This window comes from Chrysemys picta, chromosome 9 (assembly GCF_011386835.1).
Source record: "Chrysemys picta bellii isolate R12L10 chromosome 9, ASM1138683v2, whole genome shotgun sequence".
In the NCBI taxonomy this organism is placed as follows: Eukaryota; Metazoa; Chordata; order Testudines; family Emydidae; genus Chrysemys; species Chrysemys picta.
The window spans coordinates 4139254-4163745 of NC_088799.1; the positions used below are offsets into that span (position 1 = coordinate 4139254).

General features: G+C 45.0%; 1 protein-coding gene across 20 annotated transcripts in view; it reads right to left on the reverse strand.

Moving 5' to 3' along the window:
• LPP (LIM domain containing preferred translocation partner in lipoma) overlaps nt 1-24492 on the reverse strand; it is a 438751-nt gene that overhangs the window by 133528 nt on the left and 280731 nt on the right. The gene's annotated exons all lie outside the window — the stretch shown is intronic.

Genomic DNA, 24492 nt, shown 5'->3' on the forward strand with positions numbered 1-24492 from the left:
ATGTGTTGGGTCTTGCATTTCAAAATCAGCGCTGAACCAGTAGGCTGCTGGAATTCTCTTTGTGTAAGTATTATGCGCTCATTCCTGACTGTAGCAAGACGCAATAGGTGACTTAACCAGGTGAGCTCGTATAAACTGGCAGACCTCCTGCTTTTTACTTGGGCCTTATGCACGCTAATGTAACAAGCAAGCGGGCACACCACTCTTCTACTTCTTGATGCTGCAGGTTTCAAAGGACAGTTCTCAGGCTCCCCCATGCATGTGGTAGGAAATGCAGCGCCCGTGAGGCTGGCTGACAGGGAAAGGCACTTGGTGATTTGCGGCAGTGGGGCAGGATGGTCTTTCACACGAGACCTAAAATTATGTTCTTGATCCCTTGTGATCATTATTACCAAAACCCTTCCCGGGAGTGTTAGTGCATTGTCCTGGCCAAATTACAATTTGATGCTACTTCTGTTATTAATGTTCATTATGTGCCTGTCTACAGACTTGATTTCCAGAGGTAATGAACACCTACAAATCCCTCTGGAGTCAACAGGGCTGCATTTCTTTGGAAATCAGGCTACATGGACAGTACAACAGCGAAAGAAAGAAAAAATACATTCACTTGCTTGGAAGGAACTTATTTTGAGCTGTTTAATGTTTCACAAAGGAAAACGGCTCAGCGCAAACACTTAAAAGGTCACATTCCAAACAGAAGGAAGAGCGATGAAAGTGCTTAGTTGCTATTCTGAACAAAGCTAAGAGGAGCATAAAACTGAGTAGGGCAGCGAAGCAGCAAGAGAGCGTAGCAAGTGTGTTCGAAACTATGACTAGGTCACCCGCTAATGAACGAAAAGCCGAAGTAGCAATTGTCAGTCACACACATGCACATGTGCATGCGCACACACAGAGAAATCCTTCTATTCCACCCACAAGGATCCTTGGCACCGCCTTGAGAGATGAAGCCAATTCTAAGGGGATAGCATTAGAGATGCCATGGACTGTTACACTTGTGCCCTGAAGCAAATCCGAAGTTTCCCTGAGCATCTCTATGCCTGCTCAAGTACAGTCCTCGTAACAATGCAAATGGTAAAACAAATTCAACTTGTGCTTCCTAAAGCCAAGCCTGGCTTTATCACCATTCTCTAATTGGATTTCCCGCCCACTGGGCTTTCATGAACTAGGGAGACATTTTCATGCGTAAATAATGGCATATAACGCCAGTAAAACCTGGCAGGCTCTTCTGATGAAATGATATGTCTGAATTGTCCAGTTAAAAAAAGAAATATTAGGGGGAAAAAAAAGATTAGTGAAAATTTGTCTGGAAACTAAGATTTTTTTTTAAATCTTGGCCAAACCTCTCTTATTTTAACGCTGCTCCCGCCAGCTACGGTGCACTAGAAATAGTGAGCGTAAGTAGGCACTTTGCAGAAGATGTAAAAGAGGAAAGGGGAACCACTCCTCAGCTCGGAAGCGTGAGGGTGTTTGAAGTTCAAACCTGGGTTCGTATCCGAGTGGAGGGCTAGCCCTCTTCTCAGGAGCCGGGCCCTGAACTTGAGGGTGTTTTGAATCTGGATCCAGAGTTTGCAGCTTGAGCCAGCTTCACTACACTGAGAAAACGTCTCAAAGGAGCCTTCAGTCTTCGGATTTGATCCTGCAAACCCTCCACACAGGGAACTGCCATACGCTCAGCAGACTGAGGCCTTGATCCAAAGCCCATGGAGGTCAATGGAAAGACCCTAATTGACTTAGAATCATAGGATCATAGAATATCAGGGTTGGAAGGGACCTCAGGAGGTCATCTAGTCCACTCCCCTGCTCAAAGCAGGACCAATTCCCAGCTAAATCATCCCAGCCAGGGCTTTGTCAAGCCGGGCCTTAAAAACCTCTAAGGATGGAGATTCCAGCACCTCCCTAGGGAACCCATTCCAGTGCTTCACCACCCTCCTAGTGAAAACGTTTTTCATAATATCCAACCTAAACCTCCCCCACTGCAACTTGAGACCATTACTCCTTGTTCTGTCATCTGCCACCCCTGAGAACAGCCGAGCTCCATCCTCTTTGGAACCCCCCTTCAGGTAGTTGAAAGCAGCTATCAAATCCCCCCTCATTCTTCTCTTCTGCAGACTAAACAATCCCAGTTCCCTCAGCCTCTCCTCATAAGTCATGTGCCCCTACAGGGCGGCCGGAGCGGAACAACAACAACAACAACAAAAGCAGCCGTGCCGCCCTAGGATTGGGCAGAATGCCGCCTCCTACAAGCTGCCGCCCCAAGCACCAGCTTGCTCGGAGCCGGCCCTGGTGTAAACCCTGCGCAGTCTAGGGGCTTTGCTTCTGAGTTTTAAGGTTTTATCAAATACTTTTTTTAAGCTTGATTTTGTTCCAAGTTTGGGGTGGGTTTTTTTTGGTTGGTTGGTGTTTATCGGGCGGAAGGGGAGTGGGCAGTGTGTGTGTTATTCTAATGGTGGAAAGGCTTTTTCTAAGAGGAAGGCTTATTCTAGGGTCTACACAAATAAAGCAGCATGCTCCATCTGCTCTAATAGCAGATGCAAACTGCTCTAGGGCAGAGCCTATAAGAGTGACAAGTATCTGCTCCCCAGTTATTCACCACTAGTGGCACTGAAATGTCCTATTCCACTTAGAACAACAAGCGTGCTTTGGTTAATGTTAAACATTTGCTGAGAGAACGTAATTAAGTCTCCCTCAAACACAAGAAGGCACAAACCTCTCTGTGCTGCCTCACGTTGTACTGTACATCTTGTCCTCCCCGCTGCAGCTGGCATTCATCCAGGGATGCGTAATTAGAAGGGCCAACTGACACAACGAGAGCAAACAATACGGCCCACATATATACAAATCAGCTGTCACAGCCAGACGCCCAGCATCAGCGAGCGAAGCTGTTAAACAAAGCCGCCAGTTCAGGAAGTCACTGGTACGGATGTACGAGTAAAAAGGCTTATCAACAACAGGAATCTGTCCAAGCAAACCCATGCCCTGCTGGGAAAGCCAGCAGCTCTCCAGAGATGCTGTTCTGGTTATGTACCTCCTGAAGATGTCCAACTGACCTAACCACAGAAGGCCAAATGCCCTCTGAAATGTGCACAGAGCTCTTACTGAGGGCCACAGGGATGTTTAGGTGTATTTTTCAGCACCGTGCCACCTACTATGGCACAGAATGGATCCCATTCCATTATACGATAACAAAAGAAAAGACACCTGATGTTAAAAGGCAATATGTTTAGGAGCAGTTAGAGGTAAGAGTTATTAGCCTTTGGAACTCACTGCTGCAGGAGGTCAGGATAAATACTGCTGTACTAGCTCAATGGGGACTCTAGGTAACAAGGACAACACCACGGCAGGTGGATATTTAAGGCCTAATCATGAAGGTGCTGAGCACTCATCTGTCAGCCGCAAGATGGTCCAATATTTTAATGCAAACCATCGCCCTATGCCTCAAAGGGTAGACAGTAAAAGAGAGAGATTGTGGGTACATGTAGGTGTGCACAGGTGCACGCGTCAGCGGCGGACAGGAGAGCGAGAGGCCACAGGGACGGAAGACGTTAAGACTGGAATTGATGGTGGCTGACTGCTAGCCTCCACTGTGCCCAGAGCCGATCCTGCGTCTGTGTTCGTTGTTGCCAATGCTACCGCACTACAGAACATTTTGGATGGCAGCCTGACACGCCAGGCTGCCTTATCCTTCTCTGCTGGATTCCTGCGATTGGGATAGCGTGTGGAGAAATCTCTCTGGCACAGGTCAGGACAGCGGACTAATAAATAATATAGCAGATTGATTTATTTAGCTTATTTTTGCTAAAGAAAGGTCGGCAAATGTTTGGAATCCTCCTTCCCTTTGGGTCTATAAACAACAGATGAGCCAGCTGTGGCCCTGATGTGCAAACAAACAACAAACACATTGGGTTTTTTTCCCCACCCCCTCCCTTGCTTTTCAGACAGAGAGGCAAATATTGTTTGGAAATGTCTCATGAAAGATCCACTCACAATATCCTGCAGTGCGTAACGCACAGCTGATACCAAAATGTCAACTTTTGAGCCACAAAAGCTACCTGTCACTTCCACAAACAAGGAGGACAAAGCAGACTAAAAGACTCACCCAAACTTTGAGATAAACGACAACATTTTAAACTTCATCGTCAGCTGCTCAGCTGCCTTCACCACCTCTCCCTTTAAGAAGGAGCAGGTCTGCGGGGTGCCAGAGCCCCACTACTACCACCAACTTGCTGTTTGATCTTGACCATGTCGCCAAGCCTCAGTTTCCCCATCCCCAGTGCAGGCCACACAAAAGAGTTGTTTGCAGTGCAGCTGTATCTGCGTCAGTCCAAGGATTTTATCGAGACAAGGTGGCTGAGGGAATCTCTTTTACTGGGCCAACTTCTGTTGGTGAGAGAGACAAGCTCTTGAGCTTACACAGAGCTCTTATTTAGGACCGGGAAACGTAAAAAGAGCTCTGTGTAAGCTCGAAAGCTTGTCCTTTTCACCAACAGCAGCTGGTCCAATAAAAGAAACTACCTCACCCACCTTGTCTCTCACAGAGGAAAGTTGTGAGGCGTCATCAATCACTGCTGTAAAACACGCTGAGGTTACGGGATGGGAAGGCACTGAAGCAGCACAAATGATCATCGTCATGGTGTCAATGACAGTAATGCCACGCACATCTGAGATTGCAAGCATGTCTGTAAAAGTACAGGTACACAATGACACACAGCCACAGTGCTGTGGGCACCACACACAACACAGCTTCGCATGTTGGGTGCCCGTATGGCTACCAGTTTGTTCTCTTTCAACTTCAATTGCGGGATTCACTTTCACACTCGTTTCGGTTCTGTTCCCTGATTTATATGCCCTGCTAGCTTTCCCACGCTGGTGGCTATTTTGGCAGTGTGACTATATGACACCTGTTGAATTCCTGCCTGCATCCAACTTCCAAGCAACAATCACACAGGTATGAGGAAAGCCGCCCTCCTTTGCTTATTAGTCACACATTCCTGCTGTCCATATGCGAGTTGGTGCCATGGCTAGAGCCGCGTTTTGAGTAGTAGTAGTAGTGCGGGCAGAGATGAGATGAGATGAAACCCTCCCTTTTAAATTCCCATCGAGAAAGAAGGTTCATCCAGAATAGGTTTTAGACTATGCTACCACACCTCAGTGCTGAGCACAACAGTCGGAATACTTTGCTCTATGAACTTATAGAAAAGGGTCAGTTCTAAGACCTGTCTACTGCTCAATCGTAGTGGCAGCTACTGGCCTTTGTCTAACTACAACCAGGGTATAAGAAGCTGAAAAACCTCTCTCAGAGGGGACAGAGACAGAGTAGTCCTGCAGGGAGAGTCCAGGAAGAGCAGGCTTGGGAGGAAAGCTTACGTTGTAAGCTCTTTGGGGCAGGAGCGCTGTTTGTACAGCACCTGGCACCATGGGGTGCTGGTCCAGGACTGGGTCTCCTAGGTGCTACAATGATATCAATAATAATAATAATAAATAATAATGCTGAAATGTCTGTTCTGTCACTGTTTGAATGTCCAGTAAAGCTCTACTTCAGGAAAGGGCTAAGTTTTAACTATTCTTGGGTGTGCGCATACTTTAAGAACAAAGGGGGAACGCTGTTGAAAATTACTGCAGCTCCTCGGAAGTTGACCTTCAACATAGAAATTGAGGCCAGCGCACACAGGGCTAAATTCTCCTCAAATACGAGTGCAAATCAGATTTCTGCTCCACTGAAGTGAATGGTAAACCATCACCCAGGCCCATCGGGCTAACACTCTCGACAGGCTGAGGAGTTCTCACAGTAGATAACGTTAGTTTGTGACCTACTGCATTTCCTGTCTGTGGTTTCAAAGGGGCAGCCGTGTTAGTCTGTATCAGCAAAAACAATGAGGAGTCCTTGTGGCACCTTAGAGACTAACACATTTATTTGGGCATAAGCTTTGGTGGGGCTTATGCCCAAATAAATGTGTTAGTCTCTCAGGTGCCACAAGGACTCCTCGTTGTTTTTGTCTGTGGTTTGAGAACCTCAGACAAGCACTATGGAAGGGCCAAGAATTATTGGGCCAGATCCTCGGCTGTTAATAAATCAGCACAGCTGCACTAAAGTCAATAGAGCAATGCCGGTTTACACCACATGATGATCTGGTCCATTACACTTTGCACATGATGGTATCCTGCCTATTACAACTCTCTGCACCCGAGTGAGAAACCCACGTGCTCTGGATTGCGTTCGCCGATAAATGATCACACCGTATGTGTTTTGTAAACCACTCCATTCATAGTCTCTCATCTGCTCAGACTTCTAACTCCACTGTGGGCTCCTGCGTGTTTTTCTTACTGGGTTCTCTCCTGGGTTTGCTCTCATAAATTCCCAGCAGCTGGTGTTACTGGAGGCTGGGCAGCCAGACTCCAGCTGCAAGGCGGCCACTTTCATGAACTAGCTTATTTTACAGACTCCTAAAACTAAACTGGGCAGAATGTGGCCCACCAAACGGCAGACTATCAAACCCAAACTTCACTGCAAAGTGGGCTGATCGAACACTGAACCAACAGCATGCATCCCGCTTCCCATGTCCTACCGCTCCTTGCCTCTCTGCTCATAGTAATACACACTGCTGCTTCAGTAATGGGAAAAGCTCAGGGTGTTTAGGAACCATCCAAGCTCCAACTGGCCTTCTCCCACTTATGAATGAAACGTTCTTTTTAAAACAACCCCTCCAAAAGACGCCCACTGTTCTGCCAGGCATCCTTGTGCGTTAAATACCAGGATGCACTCAGCAATTCTCAGATCGCGTGCACCATTGGCTGGAGTAGCCTCTTACGTGCAGGAATGCTGCATATTCCCCAAGTGTTTATCTAACACTCCTCGGACGCTAGTCTACACATGTGTCTATGTGGATTGATTCATTCAGGAATTCTCCACCTTTATCGGTCACCAGGCCGCTTCCCAAAGAACCTTTTAGGCATCCAATCTACACCTCTTCTCACCCCTGCTTGGTACTCACAAGTAGAGGTGCATGGACCATAATTTGAGAAGGACAAAGAGACAAAACGTGGTTTAAGCAACTTCTTAGTCCGATATGAGCTGCACTACTTATTCACTCTGTGATCTTGGGGAAATCACTCTAAAAACAGGGATAACGGTACTTGCCTCTCAGGGTGTTTGGAGGATTTTAGTTAATTGTTCACAAAGAGCTCTGAAGATATAAAATACTAAAAAAATTAGCTACTGTAATGATTGGCAGCCCAGTTTTTAAAAATGGTCTCTCATTTTTCCCAGCTCCAATACAAGGACATGAAAAAAGTCTCCATTGCAAATACTCACATGCCCTATGAAGGGCTCTGCATCATTTCAGTCCCCACTAGTCTAGGAAATCACAATCATACTTGGAATTCACAGATTCTGAAAGTGCCCTGAATACAATCGAGTCTTAGAACACCCCTGCTGTGAGGCAAATATTCTACTTGCTTTAAGAAACATCAAACCGACTTTCCTAAAGCCACAGAACAAGCCATTTGCAAAGTCAGGAATAGTACCCCAAGTCCTGATGCCAAGTCTCGTATTTGCACCTATTAGTAAATACTACTCTTTTAAACCCTGCAGGGCATGCATGGTGCTTCGGCACCAGTGACATTGCCAATTATCAGCGTTACCAACATATTCATCTTCCTTAGATGTTTCCTTTGACCATAAAATGTGCCAGGAATTGCATGAGGCCTCTTATTCCATTTTCTAGTGTGAGCGACTGTCGAAAAGTTGTTGACAACTAAAAGTTTACCAAGCGCTTTATTTTTAGAATGGAGTTCCGACTTTACAGTGTCTGGACTTGTCACCACCCGTTCCTCTAACATTAAGCTGAACGACCACATGAGAAAATTGCTACAACAATAATATTTCCAGGGCACACTGAGTCACTGTCCGATGTCTAAAACGGGAAATCAATGATTCCTGAGAAGCTGTCATCACAGTTGGAGGCAAGGTTTGCTGGTTCTCGTCTTGTGCAGGCAAAACTCAGGTTTCTACTTTAAAACACATCCCTCTGTCCTAAACACCATCTCTCAGCTCTCTAGTTTATAAACAAGTCAGTCCTATGCTTTCTACTCCTTGGCCTTGTCTCATACGTAAAACAATTAAATAATACTAGCAAAACAGTAAGAAGAGTGCATGGGGCCACCCTGATAGCTGCATTAGCAATGCCTAGACACATGAGATAATATATGTTGCAGTTTGCTCTGACCTGGTGGAAGATACCCCTTTGCCTAAGGAGATTGAAAGTAGATTAGGGCAAGACTTTCTTTTCTTAAATGGAGATATCCTATCTCCTAGAACTGGAAGGAACCTTGAAAGGTCATTGAGTCCAGCCCCCTGCCTTCACTAGCAGGACCAAATACTGATTTTGCCCCAGATCCCTAAGTGGCCCCCTCAAGGAGTGAGTTTACAACCCTGGGTTTAGCAGGCCAATGTGCAAACCACTGAGCTATCCCTCCCCCTTCCTCTGTTACCTGTACGGGTGGCTGTTGGGTGGCCAATGTGAAATCATCTGGTGATACCAGACTTACTAGTGGTGCTTACAACACAGCCCACCATCAGAGGTATTTCCAGACTGGATCACAACTCCATCCAGTCCAGGATTCTCTGCCAGGCCAATAGCAGATGCTTCGTGGAAAGCGGTAAGAAACCCTCTAGTGTACAATAATGGAATAACCTGACCACAAGGGACATTTCTTCCTAACCCCAACAGTCACTGATTGCCTTGTGCCCTGAAGCATGGGGGTTTATACCAATTCTTCATATGAATCCTATTTTATGTAAATAATGGGTGTCCATAAAAATCCCTATCCCTGTTTTGAATCCTACTAATCTCTTGGCTGCACTGATATCTTGTGTCACTGAGTTCCACAGGTCAAATCACAACTTAAAACTGATACGCTTGCCAGAAGTCCCAGAAAAAAGGTCAAGGACTGCGAGACATAGACTGAATATTCTCTCATCCCTTAAGGTGTTCCCCCTCTGGCTAGAATGCAGGGGGAAGCATGGGAAATCTTACCCTACCATTGCCTTTTTTGTGGCTGATCAGTGGGCTTAATTCTCCATGGCTGTCAATCCAGCCCTTTATTTACAGTGGCTAAGTGGAGCATTGGAAAGCGTTCTGCTTTGTCAGCGAGAGACCCCAAGTTGTAATCTGTTGCAGACAAAGTAAATGTTCATCCCCCTTTCACCAGTACTAGTTGAACTTTATAAACAAATAAAAGAACCTGCCGACATGATGAACATTGCTTTTTTGGTATCAGAGGGGTAGCCGTGTTAGTCTGAATCTGTAAAAAGCAACAGAGGGTCCTGTGGCACCTTTTTAGACTAACAGAAGTATTGGGAGCATAAGCTTTCGTGGGTAAGAACCTCACTTCTTCAGTTGCTTTTTTGGTTTGCTAAATTTTTCCCCTTTAAATTGATGCCATCTTGATAAAAAAACAAAGTTGTTTTTAAATGCTGCCTTCAAATATGCATTTGTATGCACGCTCCATCTTTTAACTAACAAACAAGGGGGAAAAAAGTTAATTCTCCTAGCAGCCTGCTGTGATATAAATAAAAATAATAGGTACATTCACAGATTTTGAACTTTTTACAGCCATTGCTGCAAAAAGCAATTTTAATTTATAACCACAGAGTCTTGCAAAACATATAATGAAGACATAATAAAATGGAATGTTTATCCTGTGGCTCCCATTAGACCTCTTCCGTTCAATGGTTGTAACTAATTACTTGTTTTTCCGCTTTTGTATTGGAGGCCTTATTACTGGGCTGCACGGAGCATACCGTGTTTTATTTCCCTAGCAATACTTGCACCTCTCTCCGAAGCCTGCAATTAGATGTTCATGAAATAATATTAAAATGATGCATAATCTTGTTTTGGGGGGAGGGGATCCCAACAACAAACCAACCTGGTTTGTATAAAATTATATGGAATACAAAAGATGAATGTTCACTGCAGTGAATGCGTCCTTTTGACTAACCATTTCTATCTGACAACCTTTTTTTTTTTTTTTTTTTGCCAATGGAACACATTGTACTTTTGAGATAATTGACTGTGGAATATAGCGCTGTTTATTCAAAAGCAGGTCACACAGAACTGAGTTGTTCGTCATCTTTATCCCTTTACCGTTCTTATCTTCAGATGGTGTAAATTCATGATGAGCGTTTCAGTTTTTTTAAACCAGACATGCAGTTTTAATTGCTGCTCTGTATTTAATTGCCATAAGGGGACCCGATGCTAAGAAGGTGGGGAAAAGTGTGTGTGGGGGGGACTTTAGAGGCAAAACCCTTTGAGAGCTGAATTCAGGTTTAAAAACTGTATTGCGATGTATTCACTGGTGAGTGACGGGACTGGGAAAGGGAAAACACAAGCGCACACATTCTTGATGCCTGCATGGAAGTTTGCATTGTTTAAAGGGGCAGGTTTGCCAAACAAGGAATTATCTGAAGCTTTTGTGAACCTAACAACGACTAGAAAGCAGCCGCCACCACTTGTCCAGTGATTCGAGGATTCGGCTGCAAGGGTACGATGGAATTAGCTGGTGGTGTACTCTCAGCCCAGATCCTAAACCAATAACCCAACCTTGTTCCCATTCAACTCAATGGAAGAGACAGGAAGGAATGTCTTTGTGCTTAAAGGTACCCAGCTAAGAGTCAGCAGAACTGGGATAGATTCCTGTCTCTGCCAACGATTGACCCTGTGAGCTTCAACAAGCCATGTAAATGTCTCAATACCCCCAACTGAAAAACAGCGATAAATAATTCTTTTTTCCCCTCACAGGATAAATGAACCACAGAGAACTTGATTGCTGTGGTGTCACAGTCTGGACTATAAAACAAATAAACAGCAAAGCTCTTGTTGATTTCAGTGGGATCAAGATTTGGCCCTGAATGGTCAAGTGTTCACAGCACAAAAGCTGCCCTTAGAAGTAACACCCCTTGGCTGGCCAAGGAGCGAATGGGATGTGAAGAATTGTTCCTCTAGGAGATTGAGACATTTTGACAAGGCATGGTAGGGAAGCAAGCTCTACTGCTCCCCAGACTGCATTTGTCTTGCGGAGGATTTCAGAGTTGTCAACCACGCACTAGATGAAAACAATGGTAAAATCCTGGCCTTCAGGCCCTGGCCCTGGGTGAAGAATACCATTTGTCTGAATGATGCTTTATGTGGAGAAGGACAGAGGAAGTCAGGTGAGGACCCAGATTAGGTTTAATGTAGTTTTGGGAGGTTCAGAAGGAAGCAAAGTCAAGGGTTTGGCTTGAACAGCTGCAAGACTGGATGTATTTCTAAGCAATATACCTGGGTTTATGGGTTCTGAGTCTGAACAGGTGTCAAAACCCTGCCCATTCCATACTGCTAAATGGGAGAGGAACTGCAGCTCAATGGGAATGGGCTCCAGGGGTAGGTGGGGGGAGTCCCAATATGGAAAACAGAGCCTCTTGTGGAGAACGTTGAGAACCACTGCTCTACTTCAAACACAAGTTGCTCTGTGAGATGCAGGACTTAATTCCATGGTCAGACTAGATGATCACAGCGATCCATTGTGACATTAAACCAATGAATCTTTCAAGACATTCTCATGAGATTCTGGACATAAAGGCAGAAATGTAACAAGATTTCTGCCTTCCTCAATGGTATGAATCTTGCAAAATGAGTATCAGAGGGGTAGCCGTGTTAGTTTGAATCTGTAAAAAGTAACAGAGGGTCCTGTAAAAAGAAGAACAGGAGTACTTGTGGCACCTTAGAGACTAACAAATTTATTAGAGCATAAGCTTTCGTGGACTACAGCCCACTTCTTCGGATGCATAACACTAGTCTAAGACTAAGACTAGTCTTAAAGGTGCCACAGGACCCTCTGTTACTTCTTGCAAAATGAGTTCTTCTCTTGAGATTTCTGGAATTGAAAAATAAAGCCCCTTTGGATTAAAGGTTCTAACCTAGTACCCAAATCCATCAGTGGCACTGCCTTGCAGGACTTTGCTATCTTATCCATGTACCCAGGGAAACCATGAAGTTTTCCAGTCCTGATACAACAACTTCTCTTCTTTGCAACAACAGAAGAGGGATTCACTTAACATGTGACCAACTGTCACAAAGCCGGGGGGAAATCTAGGATTCAGGTGGCAATAAAGTTTGGGAATAAAGTAGGAATGAAAGATGAGGAAGTAATGGGAGCAAGATGATATGCTAACCTACATCCCAATTCCAACAGGAACATTCATTTATATTGGTGCTTCCCTAAATCCTCCCTGCAGTTTCAACTGGATACAGTGTTCATCTGCACTTCCTGTGCTAAACCGCTGTGTAGTGTCGCTGTGTGCTGTTAAAACAGCTGCTGTGTTTTACCCCAGGTGCAGTTCAGTTTCACTGATCCCAACCTATCAGTTTAAGCTGCTATCAGTCTGAGTTACAAAACCCGACTAATCTTTCAGGATGAAGGGTATTAGATAAATGCAAGATATAAAGAATAATAAGAAGTCATGTCTCTGATCTGGTAACAAACCAAGTAATGGAAAATGCTCGGTAATGGTAAATTATGGGGCCAGTGGTCCTTCAAGGGAATCAGGCCCTAAGTGGCCCATGGAGACCCTGCAAAATACACCTGGGAGCAGGTAGGTGCTCCAGGTAGTGGTGTGTTAGCCAGTTAGCAAGGGAACAGCTAAGTTCTAAGTAGGACGCTGCCCAGATAGGGAGCGAGATCCCAGATGGGGCAACACCTGATATACAGGCGAGGAGGAACCAACAGGCAGCAATGTAGGTTCCTGGGACTTTGAGTCCCCTGCAAGGGGTCTGGACTTTGTGAGTTGGCTGGAGGCCTGATCCACAGCGCAGACAGCGAGAGGCAGATGCACCGGGAATGAGGACCCCTTGCAGCACTGCATCCCGAACCAGGGGGTGCTACAGGGGTTGAATACGCCACCTTACCCATACACTGATCAGCTAACATTATAACAACTCTGCTTTTCTGCTTTTGTTTTATGTCACTCACTTCAGACAGAACATTTCAGTCTGGTCTGTTTTAAGGACCCATGTAAAACTGAGTCAATGCCCTATTAGTTTGGATAGAGAGGAGTACAAATAGTTCGGTTACAAGCCACAATTTAGCTGATATTTTTCAGGCAGACAGAATAAACCATGTCTGGAACAAAGCAGAGAATGTGATTGGAAAGTTTAGAGCTCTTAAATTAATTCCCTAGACAAAAAGTCAAGACACCATATTCATAATATCACATTATATAACTTGCTTTGGAGCCAGACAGCTACTAGGTAAAATAATATGGGTTATAAAACAAAATATTATTGCAAAACAGTTTTACAACTTTATAATTTACTATTTTCATTTCAGAAAAAAAATTGTCAGTATAATTGCAGATGCCGTTTGCCTTGGAGGGGTTCTTTTAGCTGGTGATGGGATTTTTTTTTTTAAAGGATGCTATTTCATTTAATATACTGATTTGCATGATAGTTATCTGAAAGTAAATCTCCATGGGAAACAGCATTACGTGGGAATTTAAGTGAATTTAATATGGAACGTTTATGCTCAGTAAATAAAAATATAACCTCGGGATTCCTCCATATATTAAACATACCAATACGGAGCTACTTTCTACTCGGTGTAGCTGAATTTATAGCTTACATAGGACAAAGTTGCTAGGTCTCATGTGGCTGAATCTTGGAGGACAGATTAATTTGATAGTCTTTCCCTTGAGGATTCCATGTACGGTGCATGAATCTCAGGGTCCAATCCTACAATCACAACTACTGAGTGTAGTGTGCCATGAACACTTAAGCGCTAGGCTCAGAAGTGCCTGCAGGACTGGGCCCACTGTTCACTATTCATCCAGGGGCACAATCACCCAGATTTATAGCCTAATAACTCAAACCAGAACCAATGAGAACCATGGAGCAATAAAACATTAGAACATAAGAACGGCCAGACTGGGTCAAACCAAAGGTCCATCCGGCCCACTGTCCTGTCTTCTAACAGTGGCCAGCGCCAGAGGGAACGAACAGAAGAGGTAATCAACAAGTGATCCATCCCGTTGCCCATTCCCAGCAGAGCAAGCCCATTACTTCTTGTCCTACCGTCAGTGGACATGGAGAACAACTAATCACAGTCCTCTTTAGAACAGCCCTTAACATATTTGAAGACTTATCAGGTCCCTTGCGTTCCTTTCCCCCTCTTGTTAATATTAATTGTGTTCAGTATCTGGTCACCATTAAACCTTTACTGAAGACTGAAGCAAAACAGGCATTAAACACTTCAGCCTTCTTAATGTCATCAGTTATTAGCTCTCCTTCCCCACTAAGTAGAGAACCTACACTTTCCTTCATCTTGCTTCTAATGTTTGTAAAGAACCTCTTCTTCATGCCTTTATGTCCCTTCAGATGTAATTCATTCTGTGCGTTAGGGTATGTCTACACTTTTGAGACTATACCGGCATAGCTATGCCAGCTGACAGAAGGGTTTTTTATGTCGGTACAGGAACACCAGCTCTCCAGACAGCATTATCTACGTTGACAGAATCACCAAATTGTGACTGTCGTGAGGTACAAACCCTGGGGCACATCGCAAACCACTCCCCCGTTCAGACTTACAGGGTGGGCACACGACGGATCCACCAACCAACCCCAGGAGCATTAGAATGGCTTTTTATCTCAAAATTCAATTATAATCCCAGCCCATTGCTTTTCAAATGCCATGTGAAAGAAGAAGATAGCTGTGCCTACACTGGGGGTTATGATGGCGTAGCTACGTCGTTTAGAGGTGTGTGGTTTTGTGTTTGTTTATTTTAACAACCCTGACCAATATACCTATGATGACAGAAGTTTCACGTGTAGACCAAGCCTTAGCCTGTCTGACTTTGCGTTAGTCTTTCGTAATTCTCCTTAGCAATTCATCCATGTAGGATTTTTGTAGGATTCCTTTTTGATTTTCAAGTAATTAAAAAGCTCCTGATGGAGCCATATTGGCCTCTTCCTAGTCTTCCTACCTTTCCTTCACATTGGGATAGTTTGCAGTTGTGCCTTTAATATTGCCAGCTCTCCTGAACTCCTTTATCCCTTAGATTTTCTGCTCGTGGGATCTTAACTACCATCCTCTGAGTTGTCTACTTTTGCGAAGTCCGTTGTCCTTATTCTGCTGCTCTCACTCCTTCCTTTCCTTAGGATCGTGAGATCTATTATTTCATGATCGCTTTCACCTAAATTGCAACAGAGGGTCCTGTGGCACCTTTGAGACTAACAGAAGTACTGGGAGCATAAGCTTTCGTGGGTAAGAACCTCACTTCTTCAGATGCAAGAAGTGAGGTTCTTACCCACGAAAGCTTATGCTCCCAGTACTTCTGTTAGTCTCAAAGGTGCCACAGGACCCTCTGTTGCTTTTTACAGATTCAGACTAACACGGCTACCCCTCTGATACTTCACCTAAATTGCCTTCCACCTGCAGATTCGTGAGCAATCCCTCCCTGTTGATCAGAATCAAGTCTAAAATGGCTGTCCCCTTGGTAATTCCTCCATCTGCTGAAACAAAAAGTTGTCCCCACAACATTCCAAGAAGCTACTGGAAGTTTTGTGTTTTGCTGTATTACTTTTTCCAACAGATGTCTGGTTAAGGACCTCCAGTTCTACCAGTCTCATGTTTGGATATTTCTGTTATTTGTTCTAGAAATGCCTCATCTAGCTCCTCTCCCTGATTCGGTGGTCTATAGCAGACCCTTACCATGACATCATCCCTATTTCCCCCCTTTGATCTTTACCCAGAGACTTTCAGCTGGTCTGCCTCTCAAGTCCTTTTGGGCCTCAGAACAAATGTATATATTCTTGATGTATAATGCAACACTTCTGCCCTTTTTCCCCTCCTGTCCTTCCTGAACAAACTATATGCCTGTATACCAATATTCCAGTCATGAGATTTATCCCATCAAATCTCAGTGATGCCAGTCAAATCATAATTGAGCTTATGTACTAATATTTCCAGGTCTTCCCGTTTAGCCCACATACTACTCCTTGCCGTTGTGTAGAGACACCGTAGATTAGTGTTACAATCCCAACTTTACAGAGGAGGAAACTGAGACAGCTGCCCAAAGCTACGCCCTGAGTCAGTAGCAGGTCTGGGACTACCGAACAGGAGTCGGGAGGACTATACCACCTCACACAAAGACGCTGAGTACAGTATGTAGGCTAAGACAATAGAACCCGTAACTAGCAGACTGCAACACCAACATAATTCACTTCCCAATTGTATCTCAAAATGTACGCCGTATATTTAAAGGCTGTTTGGTTATCAAGGGTCAAACATGGTCAAATCAGAGCCCTTAAATAATGTCAAGGTTGCCCCTAGTTGTATTATGTATGGAGGCATTGTCCTCAGATTATTTTAAGAAGAAGGAAGAAAGAACATCTAGGTATTATGTCAAAAGCCTCTTGCGCAATTATTCCTCTCGTGCTGCTAATCCACTGTGACAGTCTAAAGACTTCCACTGCAAAAGCCATGCTCTAAAGCTGTAAATTTAAGTTGCTTTCTTTTGTAGCTCACAAGTCTTTGCTGACCTCACCTACTCCCATAACCACACACACTGTTACCTTTCACATCAACTAACTGAGCTGGTCATACAATTAACAACTCATTTTTTTTTTACTATTTCAGGAATGCAATTCCTAAATGACTATTGCGAAGCGTTCCTCTGCCCTCAGCCGCTTCCTGTTTGTGAACGAAACTGAAGTTTCTAAGTCCCAAAGGAAAGGAAAGTTTATGCTGTGAGAGGGGATCTACAAAGGCGTTAGATTGCCGTATAGTTCACATTGGATCCCTAGAGATAAGGATGAACGTGGAAAAGTCTAAATACTTTTTTATAACACTTTGCACTTCTGAAAGTGCCTTTTCATCTGAGAGTCTTGAATGGCATTAGGACGATTACTTTGCAAAAGCTCACAACAGCCCAGAGAGGGAAGTATTACATATCCCCCTTGCAGATTGGTAAACTGAGGTCAGGAAACTTGTCAGGCACAAAGGTCAGGAAACTTGTCCAAGGTCACAGAGCAGCGCTGAGAATAGAACCCAGGATTCCTGATTCCAATCGCCTTGTCTCAGTTCTAGATACACTGCCTCCTTCTTTCTCCTCCTTCATTTTAACACCACTTAGAGTCAAATTCACCCAGGGTCTGTGCTGGAGTCCAAAGCTCAGGCGTTGACCTATGACCTCTCTGTGGTGAAAAGACCTCCATGGAGAGGGTCATGGTAGAGTGAGACAAAGGTGGCTTGAGGGTGGCTGTCCACCTTCTCTGCAGTGTGGAGGACCAGACTGTTACAAGGAAGCACACGTCCCTATGCCACCAGGAGGGAATCTGGCCCACTGATTTTATTAATCAGCAGAGAATGAAACATCTTAGTCAGAGGATTAACAGTAAGGGTATGAGTCTCAGTTAAAACAGAACTGCCGGGTGCACCTACTTTATGGTCTATGGGTGATGGCAGACAGTATCTTTCCACCATAAAAAAAATATTACACCCGTACAAGCGGAGTGCATCTATCGTAGCTTTGGACATTGGTGAGCAGGTGTTTCTGAGCTGAAGATGACACATACAAGTGAATGCCTTCGCTGCAGATTTTCAGTCAGCTGGACACCCTGACTCAAGCAGCGGCTTGGGAAGAGTGAGAGGCAAAATAAATACATAAACCTGCATTATCTGGGGACCATTTTGGTCACTGGGAGCTTCAAGAGACCATTATTACTGCTGATTCCAGAGGGAGATACAGAAATGCCTACTGTGGCACACTGCAACAAGACAAACTGGTTTATGCCTGTTCTCTTCAAAGAGGTCACCATTCAAACCTTGCTAAGAGGGTTAGATAATTTGTTAGCCTTACCTCATTGCTTGCAGCATTCTCAATATTTACTATAGGGCGTACCTAGAACACTGTACATGCTGAGGTGGTGTCTCAGGCAACTGGCATGTTTCATGCTGTTGAGATCCAGATTTTGTGTAGACTAGGTGTGTTTTGTCCTCCTTTAGCAGCACCATCATATAGAAGATGAGACCCTACTACTGCTTTCAGATACGGGAGTTCCTCCCTTAGCTAAAACAGCACTGTGGCTTGGCGCTGCAGATGCGAGGTTCTAGCCCCATCAACAACACGTGTGGAGTGGAAGATTGGTTTGGGGAAGGGGAGGGAGCTTACAAAAGATCTGGGGTTCAGGTGTGATACTGAATCAGGGCTAAAATTCAACTCTGAGTTAGAGGACACCAAAATCTCATGTGGTGTTCTTGAAAGATTCTCTTTCTCAATGGCAGAGATCTCGTGAAATCAATTGTTCCATCATGAGATTACCACCACACTGGACCAAAAACTCACTAGGTTTCTTCTGCATTCACACAGGATACGGAAAACACCCTGATCCTGTTTGGGATCCAACCTGCTATCAAAGCCATCAGGACAGATCCAGATATGGGGACTAGAATCCAACATCCCCCCTTCCCACTGAACCTCAGAATTAAAAAAGAGTTTAGAATTCAAGGCCTCTATGCTAGTGGCAATTTTGTTTCCCACTGCGATCTGGTTTAGTTGGATCCATGGTCACTACAACCGTCAGGACTTTGCAGGAGAAAGGATACAAACAATAACACCACTGAAAATTATCAAAACTCTCTAAAGTCCCTGTTCTGTAGAAGATGTGGTGTTTATACAATGTGTGCTGGTGAGGCGTCGTGCAAGGCATCAGCATGGCATAGGAAAAGCAGCTTAGCTTTCCAATGGCGATAGGATGAGTGCATTACACAGATCGTTCCAAACGAATACCGAGAAAACGGTTCTACCAGCCCTGGCCAGCTGATGAGGGTTTCGAACATGCCAGACTTCTACAGAACACCTTGAGAAATGCCAGAAAGAACTATTAAAAAAATGGTATCAGTACTATTTTTGTTGTTTTTCCCTTTGCCTAACAGGCAGACACACTCTTAGTTAGTCTGAGTTCAACTATACAGACACCCAGTGGAAGGGAAAAATTAACACAATTGTAGGGTATGTCTATACGCCAGGTGAAGACATGCCTGGAGCATGGGTAGGCATGCCCATGCTAGCTTTAATCTAGCTAGCCCTGGTAACAACAGTAGCGTAGATGGGATGGCACAGGCTTGTACTTGGGTGCCAGGGACTCTGTTCGCCTGTACTGAAACTCATTCCGCCATGTCGACACTTCCATTGTTACCCCTGCTAGCTTGATTCAAGTGGCCACGAGTGTGCCTAGCTGCGTGACACTCACACCTCCATTTGTAGAGTAGACATACCCCGAGAAACCTATAAAAACATCCTAAAAACCAGTTTTCCACTTCTAGGCCTTGGCTACACTGGCGCTGTACAGCGCTGCAACTTGCTGCAGGGGTGTGAAAATGCCCCCCCCACCCCCGAGCGCAGCGAGTGCAGCGCTGTAAAGCACCAGTGTAATCAGAGCCTGCAGCGCTGCACGCTCGCTCGCAGCACTGCAAGCTACTCCCCTCGGAGAGGTGGAGCACATACAGCGCTGCGAGAGCGGCGCGACTACATTCACGGCAGCGCTGTGAAGTCCCGAGTGTAGCCAAGGCCATAATGTCTCTGATTTAAAGCCTGATGTGAGCTAGGAGCAACTGGCCCCCTCAGCCCTTCCCCTCTGGCCATTGGGAAGTCAGGAATCTTCCCTTTCCTGTTTCTAGCCCTGCAGTGGTGTCAAGAGATTGGACTTCACATCGCCTGTATTAGCTTCATATAGGAGTCGATCAGGCTGTGGAGAGAATGGATCCCTGTTGCACTCTATGGGTGAGGACTATGGTGATTGTGACTGTGGTCTGAGTGGAATGACTGAAGCTCTGTCAACATGATCCCACTCAACTTTGCCACATCTCTGAGGTGGGATGGCAGGACTCCATGACTGACCATACTGAATGCCTCGCAGAAGTCCAACCATGTAAGTGTGGACGTATGGTCCTTCCCGGTGACCCAGAGAAGAGCATTAATTCATCAACGGGTAGTGATCAATGGCTTGATTCCTAGTTGGCAGCTGGTATCAAGCAGCGTGCCCCAGGGGTCGGTCCTGGGGCTGGTTTTGTTCAACATCTTCATTAATGAGCTGGATGATGGGATGAATTGTACCCTCAGCAAGTTTGTGGATGACACTAAGCTGGGGGGAAAGGTAGATATGCTGGAGGGTAGGGATAGGGTCCAGAGTGACCTGGACAAACTGGAGGATTGGGCTAAAAGAAATCTGATGAGGTTCAAGTAGGACAGGTGCAGAGTCCTGCACTTAGGACAGAAGAATCCCATGCATTGCTACAGGCTGGGGACCGACTGGCTAAGCAGCAGTTCTGCAGAAAAGGACCTGGGGATTACAGTGGATGAGAAGCTGGATATGAGTCAACAGTGTGTCCTTGTTGACAAGAAGGCTAACAGCATATTGGGCTGTATTAGTAGGAGCATTGCCAGCAGATCGAGGGAAGTGATTCTTCCCCTCTATTCAACACCGGTGAGGCCACATCTGGAGTATTGCGTACAATTTTGGGGCCCCCGCTACAGAAAGGATGTGGACAAATTGGAGAGAGTCCAGCAGAGGGCAACAAAAATGATTAGGGGGCTGGGGCACGGGCACATGACTTATGAGGAGAGGCTGAGGGAACTGGGCTTATTTAGTCTGCAGAAGAGAAGAGTGAGGGGGGATTTGATAGCAGCCTTCAACTATCTGAAGGGGGATTCCAAAGAGGATGGAGCTCGGCTATTCTCAGTAGTGGCAGATGACATAACAAGAAGCAATGGTTTCAAGTTGAAGTGGGGGAGGTCTAGGTTGGATATTAGGCAAAACTATTTCACTAGGAGGGTGGTGAAGCGCTGGAATGGGTTACCTAGGGAGGTGGTGGAATCTCCTTCCTTAGAGGTTTTTAAGGCCCAGCTTGACAAAGCCCTGACTGGGATGATTTTGTTGGGGTTGGTCCTGCTTTGAACAGGGGGTTGGACTAGATGACCTCCTGAGTTCTCTTCCAACTCTAATCTTCTATGATCTTAATTCATGTCTTCCTGCCATCCCTCCTCTGCGTCCTCATTTGACGCTTGACCAGGAGGAGTGCAAGGTACTGGCTGCACTAAGGTGGAGCAGGAGATAACCTTTGATGAGCTTTTCCATTAGCTTGCCTGTGTATGTAAGGTTAGATACTGGGCGGTACGTGGAGAGGTTGGCTGTGTTGTCCAAAGGTTTCCTTAAGTACTGACTAGATTAGACAGTGCTTTAGGCAGGAAGTAGCTTGTCTTCTTGAAGGAAGTATTCACAGTCTCAGTTAGTAGGAGCCAGGACTGACTTTCACTAGCCAAGAATAGCCTGGATCAGAGCCGCAGGGGGTGAGTTGGTTTCCCTGCAGTGCTTCCAGGACTTACAGTTGTGTGAAAGAGCCAGATTTGGAAAGGCAAGGTGTAACATTCCTGGGCCTGGGTCTGCTATATGGTTGCTGGTGTCCCAAGAGGCTGTCTAGGTGGCAGAAAGTCTCTGAGAAACAGGCGGATAGTTCATCATAGCACGAGGTGCTGGGCTATGGAACTGAGCGAAGGCATTACGGTTTAACAAGGAGATTAGTGGCCTGGAATAGTACGGTGTGGATGTCCGTTGGCGGCTACAGTGGCAAAGTGGTGGGATTTCTTTGTTTCTGATATGACCAAGGCATAAGCTTCAAAGGACTCTCTGTGCTGGAGACTGTCTGCTACTGCTTGTGTTTTCCACTGCGGATAGTTTTGTGCCAAAATATTAGTGGCCTGTGGCTGATCAGTGGTCAGTGACTCATTATGGTCTTCTGTTCCGTGACCTATGAGTGGGGTGGAGTTACCTACAGGGATGTTTTCGAATCTGACTCTACGTAGGAGGGGGCAGAATGCAGTGGGAAAAATGGAGGATCATGTGATAAATGGTATTTGTCACAAGGTTCCACATTTTAATCACATGGTTCTGCAACTGATCATATGGATATCCCCACGACATATGAAGCAGATTAGAGAGAGAGAGGCAGGAATTCCCTAGTGAAATATTAAGGTTTAAATGAGGACATATGCTTCATTAGTTCATTTCCTAATTATGACTTGGGCATTAAAATTAACAGAATTGCTACAAAAGGCAATTCAACACACACTTGGACTGATCCGACTCATTTGGCATTTTCACTTCCTAAGTGCAACTCATTGTTCTGCGTGGGCTTGAAGGAACAGCACAGTCTTGGGTTTTCCGTTTGTTCCCATACCAAGCTAGATTTGCTTTGGATCAACCGCAACTTCAACATGATTAGCACGTGGCACATTGCCTGCTCCTGCTTCAGGCTGTCAGAGACAGAACCACCGGCCGTGATCCTCTTCCCAGGCATGTTGCAAACCAAAAGCCGTTTTCATCAAAAAAACAACGACACATTTTGAATGAAAAATTTCAGTCCGTTCTAGTTCTAGGCCATGGTGTACAGCTGAGCTGAACACCACGCACTTCTGGGTGTCGCTGGATTTGTTACCACACCCCTTTCGTTTTGCAAGTACATTATATTAAGAATCCACTAGTATTAATAACATTTAAAAATGATTTTATGCCCTCAGATCGTCTGGGTCATTCCCTTGAAAGGAGTAAGATTCCGACAGGTCTTATTCCATTTTACGAGACATTAATTAATGTCTGTTTCTTACCCTAGGTTAATACTCATTTTACTCAATTAAAGATCTCTATAAACAAACCTCAAACAAATGTGCCATACAAGTGTATGGAGAGTAAACAAGCTAAGATCCCTTGTGTATCTAGTAAAACCAGCTACAGCGATTTCTCCAATGGATGTCATGGCTGTAACATTTTCAGCAACTTTTCCTTGATATGAACTCATTCCAAAAAGTTGGTTCATCCTAATAACCCAGATTGCGAAAGGAGAGAGAGAAGATGCAGTTTAGTGAAACAATGCTGCTTTTATGGCCAATGACAAAACATTCCAAAGGGGTGGGTGTATTTACTGGACACTTCCTATTACCCTGGGAGATCTCCATCAATTCTACCCTGCTTCTTACTAATAAGTAATGCGCAGCTTCCTCCACGACTATTCAGGATAGCGGTCGTGCCCATGCTGAAACTGGATAGCAACGTGCCTTCGGCAGGCTACGAAGGAAATGAAATTCCCAAAGGGATTTATGTATCAATAAGTGGAAAGGATGTTTTGCAGAAGAAATGATTTTACATTATAAATATAAACTTAAGCTAAATTGTCTTGTCCCTTCCAGCTTTGTATTGCAAATATGGCTGCAAGACTCACGCTGTCCGTGGTGAGAAGCGAGTTATGCTTCCATAGAGACACTGCGCTATGGTTCTTCTATACTGGTTGGGCCAGCTCCTTAGCTGATGTAAACGGATGTCATCCCACTGACTTCAATGGAGTCGCACCGATTTACGCCAGCGACGGATCTGGCCCAAGCAGTACAATACTTTTAAAAAAACAACATCAGCTCTACCTAATATCAGACATGTGACATATACAGAGTCCCCTCCCCTCCTGTGCTCACAGCTCTGCGGAAGACAAAAAGTTAATTAGTAAAGTTGCCAGCAGACTGTATTTCAAGGACTTTTATTTGTTGTTTTGTCTATCCTGACTTGAGAAACACTGAGCTTCCCTGCTTTGAATAGTTCCTGAATTCAGGAAACTGGAATGAAATCTGGCTACTAAAAAGGGCTGGGTGGACCGAGCGAGGGTAAGGTCGATGGGAGGAGCTTTTTGTGTTTTGTTTTGTAACTATTTAGCATTCTTCTCTCAGCATTAAAAGGCTAGAGACAAGTTCTGCACTGAGGCAGATCGAGGTAGCCTTTGACAGCGATGCTTTCATTGGCGCGGGATTTGAGCCCAGTTGTCTTCAGGCCTTGGCGAGCGCAAAGCAATGAATGCACACAGGCACCACTCCCGTTGTGGGGAGGTTAGAGCACTCGTATTAATAGCACACCGCCAAGATAAAATCCAAATGCATACTTACAACGGAGGGTGGAATTTGGCTCCACGTACATGAATAACTATCTCTTACCTGTGGCAACAGCAACTTAGATTTTACAAATGTATTTACTTTTCACCGCTGACGCTGTTTTCGAACACCTCACCAAGGCCTCAATCCTGAACCTGGATCTGCGCAGCCAGGCCCCTGTATCCACAGGAACAGCTTTTGAAGGAAATGGGACTCTGCTTGTGTAGACCTGGTTTCTGGATCAAGGTCTAAGCAGTGAAACCAGATGGGTGAGTTTAACTTTCTTTGTCTAGTCAATTTCACATTAAGAGGCCTCTTTGAAGGGCTCCTTTGCTTTGACACTGGTTGGAACGGATGGGCAGCACACACGGAAGCTTTTCACGGTCGCCAAGCTTGGTGTAGGAAAACATTTTTGTGTGGTTTCAGGGGTAAGGATCTTTAAGCAATGATGCACAGAATCTCTTAAACCACATTCAGTGAACAACACTGTCCCCCCC